The 8,471-nt window shown below is 31.9% G+C and overlaps 1 protein-coding gene across 3 annotated transcripts in view; it reads left to right on the top strand.

Annotated features, from left to right (window-relative positions):
* The first annotated feature begins 307 nt into the window (after positions 1–307).
* LOC125060381 (ammonium transporter Rh type B) overlaps positions 308–8,471 on the top strand; it is a 51,073-nt gene continuing 42,909 nt past the window's right edge. Inside the window, exons 1-2 of one of the 3 annotated variants that reach the window (XM_047665262.1) lie at positions 308–376; positions 489–497. The gene's annotated coding sequence lies outside the window, so the exon portion shown is untranslated. Of the gene's footprint in view, positions 498–7,028; positions 7,167–8,471 lie in introns of those variants that run through there. The other 2 variants (XM_047665260.1, XM_047665261.1) reach the window with 2 other exon arrangements.

Below are 8,471 nucleotides of genomic sequence, written 5' to 3'. Positions count from 1 at the left end.
ATAACCAACTTTTTTTTAAATTTTAACAATTCCTTTTTTAATTTTAATTTTTTATTTGTATTTAAAATATTAAAACAAAATTAAATCTGTAAAATAGCAATCATTGCGTTTTAATCTGTAAAATTGTTTCTCGTTTAATGATTCGGTGAATACAAGACAATGGAATCAGTAAATATTATTGTTACATTTCAAAGTATGGATTCAGTTTCTACACTTAAACGCACATTTGGTCCGTTGTACGTTGTACGTACTAAGATTTTTAATTGATTATAATTGTAGAGTTTTTACTGAACATCGCATTTAGCTAATCTAGCCGCGACATACCATTTGACGGATGTGTGTGAAGTGTCATATGGAATAGCAATTCAGTCGTTACGTGAGTGCAAAAGTGGTTATACTGTAACATTTCCTCGTATTAGTATTTCTTAATTTGAAAACGTCGTATTATATTTTTATATTAAATGTGTGTTTTTCAAAATTGATTTTAGTTACAGAAGGTAATTATTGTTGACTTTGTTTAATGTGCAAATATTATTAATTAAAAAAAAATTAAAACAACTTTAGAAATCAATAAATAAAATTTTTAATATTTAATTTTAAGTGTTTATACATTAGTCAGTACAGTAATTAAATTTTTTTGTTGATTTTGTTGTTGATCAATGCAAAAATGGACACTGTAACTATTTAATTAATTCTAAATTTTTCGAGACTCACAGCTGGGCTTTTCACAATATTTTCTTCATCTTAAGCATAAAAAAACAATTAGTACATATTCGCGAACCGACATAACTAGAATAAAACTGGGTGAAACAGGTTTCATAATTATAAAAAAAATAATAACTCAAAGTACACGATTGCTTGTTAAAAATTAATTTCCCCAATGTTAAATTACTGTTATTGTGTGCTTCCTACTTAACTTTCCACCAATTAACGGCGTTTTCAGAAAAGTAATTTAACTCTATTAAATGTTTTAATCGACTATAAAAGAACAATTACGATGTTAAATATACATTTTCATTACTTTAAAGGGTAGCGGCGTTTCCATCCGATTAATATTTTAATTGAAAGGGTGATTTTAAAAATATTTATCGTTTTTGACTTTGTTTTATGTTCACCAGTGGCGCGCTTTAAGGTCTGGGCCTCATGTATCTGTTTTGTGATCATCTATTTTTAACGACAAGGTCAAAAAAACATGTTTATTATGGAACATAAGATACAGGTATCACCTATTTCACTTCATTAAATTTGAATAGGTAGACATCCGTACTCACAAAGAAGTCAGAGAGTGTAGGTCGAGAGAAAAATCCGTCGTAAAAAACTCTCGGTACTCTTTTAAAATAGCAAATCATCAAACAACACTTATTATACAAAATTTAGAAGTAGCCTGTCTAGTACTAGTCCCAGGCCCTTTTATCAACTAGATAATCGTTAACTTTATAGTTAGCATTTCACACAGCTTTTCTTTAATATATTCCTTAAATTTATCAAAAGGCAGATATAAAAGAGCCTCTGGGATTTTATTAAAGAAGAGGTCAATAGCCTTTTGTGTCAGACACACGCTGTAAATTGGATTTAAGGCATGCCGGTTTCCTCACGATGTTTTCCTTCACCGTACAAGCGAGTGTTAAATACAACATATCTTAAACAAGTTACTGTTTTCGATTAATAAGTTACACACTGTTATCTGTTTTAGTTATGTAAAATGTCCTTATAAGTAATATATATATAAATAATAAAAAATATGCTACGGGCGACCTTTTCGCTTATTAATATTAACGTTCTATTTAAAAAAGCTCACGTTTAAGGGATTATTTCAATACTGCTTCTGTAAGCGGATATGTTGTATAATTGAGTCTCAAATTACACTTCAAAATCGATCTTGTCCAGTTTTTAATTCGACATTTAAACGATGCCCAAACAACACGCTTGTTATCGCAATTTTCAGCCTGAACACGGTGATGCGAATTTTTCAATTGTTCGTTTCAAAGCATGAGTTTCGAACTCCAAACTCGCATGAATGAATGATTGATGAACATGCCATACTTTAGCTCTTATTGCTATGCATTTAAGGACTGATATTACTTATACCAGGATTTGAGAAAGAGTTATGTACATATAGGAATTCGTTTGATATCTTTGGTACTATGCAGTGTTTGCCTAGTAGCTCAACGTGTGACTATCAACTGAGACCGTGCCTTCAAATCCATGGATCCAACCCATGGAATCTTCCATTTATGTCCACTAATGCTAATATGCAGTAGTAACATAAGGAAACCCGTACGTCTAGGACCCAATGTTTAGCCAAAAACAACACTGAGATCTTGAGTAATACAGACAACTGAGATTTATAGGCGCCACTATTTTAAACAATAACAAAATAAAATAAATTATTATATTATGTATCCACCAATATCTACCCTATACTGTTTAAACAAGTGTTTAAAGGGAAGGAGGTTAAGTTTTTAAAAGCACAGTGCTTCGGTAGACTTAAGATATATAATTTTGTGATACTTACACATAAATTTAATTGCTTTTAATTATATTATGTGCATGTTGATTTGTCTAATTAGTTATTTGTAATTCGTGGCAAATAAATCTCTAAAAGACTCGTAATCATTACGAATTGTGTTTGATATATAGAATTTGGATATAAATCCCAACCAATATACACCGTTCTGATCGTGGTCCTATAGTAAGAAATTTAGGGGTTCTGTTTAATTCAAATCTATATTTCAGTTATTTATTTGATAGGCCGGCAACGCACTTGCTAGCCTTCTGGTATTGTGAGTGTCCATGGGCGGCGGTATCACTTAACATCAGGTGAGCCTCCTGCCCGTTTGCCTCTTATTACATTAAAAAAAAGTTATCCATTTTATGTCGTATGAAAATACTACTGGTGCATACAAAAATACTAAACATACATAATAAAAAATAACAAAAACATTTCACCACTAAATACTGATAAAAACACATTTGAATTTACGATTTATTATATACATATATAACAGCCTAGGTTTTTATATAAGGCCTACGGTTAAAGCGACTGTCATATGTCAAAATTGAATGCTCTTCTACTTTATTTCAAGGAAATAAAAAAGGTACCCTTTCGCGTTAAGTATGTCATTTTATCGTTTTTACGACACGCTATGAATATTGTAATAAATGTACAGCTTTGATGTACTTCGATCAAGTAGTACTTTATAGATATTACATGAAATAAATGAAAAAAACTCTCGCCAAAGCTGTCTAAGGGAATTTGCGATATGGAAATCGCAAAGGAGATAACCCCTCTTCTCTCACCACCGAGAATTTCGCAGTGTGATACTTCGATGCTGTATATCATATTCTGGCAACGTGCTGTCCGCAAAACTCTGTCTTCCTTGGACATTCATGAGTCGAGCAGGCCTGATGGCATCCCCCAATTGTGCTGCGTAACGGTTGCCAAAAAAAATGAAAATATGAAATAGACAAGGATTATGTACTGCGACAAAGAGTCATACTATTATTCATAGATTCATAGATTTTACATGTGCGTTGAACATACGATTATTGTTTTGTCTCGCTTTTTAGTCTTGGTTCATACAGTTCGCTGTCGCTATAACCCTTTTTGGGAGTTGGCCTCAGATTTTTTGGAAATTTTACACTATATTGGGACACCTAACCAACATTTAATTTAAAATATTTATCCCAATACATTAGTGGGATGTCAACCCCGTATCTTTGTGAAAATATTTTTATGTGTTCTTTTTATCGAAGTTTTGGGTGTTTAGGGAACAGTTTTTGTTTAACATTTTAGCTAGTAGCTTAATAATATTACTATACATTTGTTAAAATCTTAAACTTAAAATTGAATAGTGAACAGTGAACCCAATCAATTGGAGAAACAATCTAATACGTCATCAATCAGGGCAGTGACGTCACGTTAAATTGCTGAAGTATCAAAGTGCAGAATCAGGCGATGTCTTGACTAGATTGCATTTCCAACAGCTGGTTGTTCGGATTTAATACGAGACAATTTCTCCATACACTGAAATCGTAATATTGCTTTCAATAATTATAAATGACTTTGTAGGTATATAATTTAATAATTAGTAAGTTAAATACCTGTTTTTTTACCTAGGTTAGATTTGGTGCTTTAATTAAGAATTTGTATGTTTTTATTTTATAAATAGAGTGACGCAACAAAAAAAAAGAAAACGGGAAAATGAAATGAATCATGGTGTCCGAAAAATAAATGCACGAGTAAATAGCTGTAAAAAATTGAGTTTGGAATTCCTAACCAAAGAAGAGACAAACATTACAACAAAACGTCAATTTCATATGTAAGGACCTAATAATATATATCCTCTATAGAAATGCGTAGATTAGTTGGAATATTCGTAGGTTCGATCCCCGTCTGTGCACCAATGGACTTTATTTCTATGTGCACATTTAACATTCGCTCGAACGGTGAAAGAAAACATCGTGAGGAATCCGGCTTGCCTTAGACCCAAAAAGTGTCAAGCACAAGAAGCTACTTGCCCATTACATTGACAAATGATAATAAAACAGATACAGAAATCTGAGGCCCAGATCTATGTATCTATAGACTGATAATAATAAAAATAAAAAAGATAGAGGATAGACAAACACGCAAAAATACACTAAGTCTGAATCATACTTATAACGTTTTATTGGTTATATATGTCACCATTAATAGGGATCAAATCCTTTTTAATGAGGTCGGTTCCAATTCCGTTTAAAGTCAGCGTTTGAACTCAAAGCTAAGCATATAAATAGTCTCAAATACTGTAGCTTGAAGCACGACGTAAACATATTGTAATTTGAAAAGGATTTATTAAAAGTTATTAAAACCAAACAGCCAATTACGTTATATGCAAATGAATAAAATGAATAAGAGAACGATAAAATCTAGGTTATATTCCTATCAACCTCTCCTTAGGGATTTGAAATTCAATTACTTGCCTCTCGTTGCAAAAAATGAGGCGCTCGATTAGGTATTAATCGTTGGAAAATTGTTTGAAAAATTATTAAAATGTCAGGGTTTTTGTATTGATAGTTGATTTATTTTCAAGTTTATAGCTAGTTTTTAAAATAAGACTTAGATTTTTCAATGTAAGAGACAACAATATATATATATATCTCTACTAGCTGTTCCCTGCCACGCTTCGCTGTGGCACATTGTGAATGGTTGTGAAATGAGAAAGAAAAACAAAGAAAACATTTCATATATATGTTTAATTTTGCAATACTTGTGGAAAAAAAAGAAAAACTGAAAGGATAAAAAAAACAATACTTGATGCGAATTATATATCATGCTAAAATTTCAGCTGGATCGGTGTAGAACTTTTTGAGTTCTTGAACCGTACACAAACCATATATATATAGATATATGTACATCTATATACATTATACATCAAATTTATTGTTGATTATGAAATTATTAGTTTTTGAAGATGCACCAATTATTTACGTTATTCCAGAGACTGTAATATAAAAATCTAAATAAGGTTTCAATGCAGCACGAGGGAAACTCATTTCTGCGTTTGGCTGACCACTTTTCTTTGTACAGGTTATACAGATGACGACAAATCAAGTCAACCTTTTCCCTTCACTGTAAAAGCAAATTGTAAGAACTCCTTCTATCTATCGTACGACTGCTCTCTGTGCAAATATAGTTACTTTAATTTTATGTGCACAAGGCATATTTATTAGACTTTCTCTCGCAGTTTGTTTAGCAATCATATTGCGACTCTGCGCTGAAATAGACTCAATACAACGCCTTGTTTGTATGCAATTACACACGAATGCATACGAAAATTTCCGCGATTTATACCTTGCCTTATATAATTGCGATAGAAAATTGCGCGGTTTAAACTGTTTTTAAAGTTTAAGCGATCGAAAATCGTTCAAAGGTTTCTGAATATTAATCGCAACTAATTTTCTACACGCGAGGTTCTTTAATATATTATTTATTCTCTTGATGTATGTTTTACATTAGAATTTCAACCTTCAATAGGCCCTTTAATATTGTGTGAAACACACTTTAATATTTAGCAAATTAAACATATTAAGATCACTCATAATTATTAATATATGTATACATACCTTTTTTTATTTTTGAAGTGAAACTTCTTTATCGACGTATGGGAGAAATTTTGTAGCAAATCGTCACGTTTTTCGGTTACGCGCCATGTTGCTTTTTCAAGTCAAACTTCTTTATCGGCGTTGGAATTAAACTTCTTTATCGACGTATGGGAGAAATTTTGTAGCAAATCGTCACGTTTTTCGGTTACGCGCGATGTTGCTTTTTGAATTCAAACTTCTTTATCGGCGTTGGAAAAAAATTTACCGTCATCTTTTTCTTGTCCATACCACGGTTGATCCGAAGAGATTCGAAGCCATTAATAACAAAAATATATAATAACGATAACAATGATAGTAATAATTCTATTACAATTAATGAAATTCTATAATAATCTTCGTAGTAATAAATTTAAATTAAATTAAAACTTGCCCTCGAACCGGGAATCGAACCCGGTACCTCACCTAGTTGCCACTTAATAAGACCGCTAGGCTATGAGGCCCCTAAATATACATACTTCAAGAGTAACAAAATACAGATTTATCCACGTCATTCGAATAGTCTATCGAAAGAGTATTTACTACGAAGAGTAATTTCTTAATTTTTAATTTTACTAAAAAAAATTAAACAATAGAAATTATACCGAAACACAGGCAAAACTTACTACACACACATAACTAAATACATTAAATCAGTGATATGTAAATGTTAATTTGTGATGGGTCTACAAATACTGTTAACCAATTACAATTGAGCAAAACGCACCATCTCCTCACCTTTTGTTTTATATACTCCTGTCAATACTAGAATTCTGTATGCGTTATTTATAGACAAAATTATCCCACTTCTTAATAATATATAATCAAGTTGAATCTTCGTTGATTAAAATTAAAATTATCTGTAATCTGTATGTCATAAGCGGTTGTCATTGTGAAGGCAATTGAAAATGTATTTCAAATTTTTGTAATATTTTACGATGTTTGAATAGTTATTTGGAAACCGCTATTTGGAGCAAATGTTAATCCAAAAAGTCACATATGCTCCTAGTGTCTTGAATAATTGATACATCAAAGTGATTCAGGTATTAGAACGACCTTAGTATATCGCGAATTTAAATTAGATATTTTGTAATATTGAATCTAAATTACATGTATAGATTTTTTTACAAGTAAAAAGAAATTATTTTATCTTTTATTTCTTCACTAAAACATACATATAACTTACTTACATTTTTGAAGTGAAACTTCTTTATCGGGGTTGGAAAAAAATTTAGTGCAACATGTTTCGGTTACGCGTCACATTTGACCGTTACGCGCGTCTTTTTCTCGTCCCTACCACGGTTGATTCGAAGAGATTCTAAACCATTAATAACAAAAATTTATAATAACTATAACAATGATACTAAAAATTATATTACAATTTATGAAATTCTGTAATAATCTTAGTGGTAATAAGGTAAAATGAAATAATTGTATTATTTGTATTCAAGTCTGTGATATTAAAAGCCTTTTGTTAAACTTTATCTAATTTAACTTTATTTAACCAATTTCTGTAAAGTTAGTTGCATATAGATAATTTTTCGAAAAATAAGGTCATAAAGAAGTTTCACTTCTAACGTGTGTACACTAGTTCACGCACATTTTTTTTTATTAATCATGTTATATCGTCGGTAAAAAACGTGCAATTATTATACCAGAATTTGTGTGTTCGATCCCTAGTGATGTACTAATGGATGATCATTGGTTATACAAAAAACAGCTAGTATGGTAAAGGGAACTATTAGGAGGAAACCTTTATTAGAGACACAAGATTTCACCTTCGTCAGACATAGAACGTCACATGACCTTTAAACTCCGAGTCAGACTTCTCCTTTGTTACATATGGCCAATTGTTCTATACGGCTGTGAAGCTTGGACAATTAAAGAAGATACCCGCCGGCGCTTAGAAGCATTTGAGATGTGGTGCTATCGTCGCATGCTTCGAATAAGCTGGATCCAGGAGGTCTCTAACGAGAAGGTTCTGAAACGAGTTGGAATTTCGAAAAAACTTTTGCAGAACATTAAACAACGGAAAGTTGCGTACCTGGGCCACGTGTTGCGTAATGACCGCTACCACCTCCTTCAATTAATTATAATGGGTAAAATCCAGGGTAAACGGCGTGTTGGTAGAAGGAAGAAATCATGGCTTCGCAACGTTAGAAAATGGACAGGTATTGCAACTGCGGAAGAGTTGCTGCATCTGGCACAGGACAAGACACGCTTCAAGATACTGACGGCCAACCAAAAATTGAAATATCGAAATATTTCAATTTTTAAGTACTAAAACAGGCGCCAGCCGCGTGAAGCTGGTATAGGCTTTCAAACCCTATAAAGCAACTAAATTCGTA

The sequence above is a fragment of the Pieris napi genome, chromosome 21 (genome assembly GCF_905475465.1).
Source record: "Pieris napi chromosome 21, ilPieNapi1.2, whole genome shotgun sequence".
Lineage (NCBI taxonomy): Eukaryota > Metazoa > Arthropoda > Insecta > Lepidoptera > Pieridae > Pieris > Pieris napi.
This window is presented reverse-complemented; position numbering and strand designations above follow the sequence as displayed.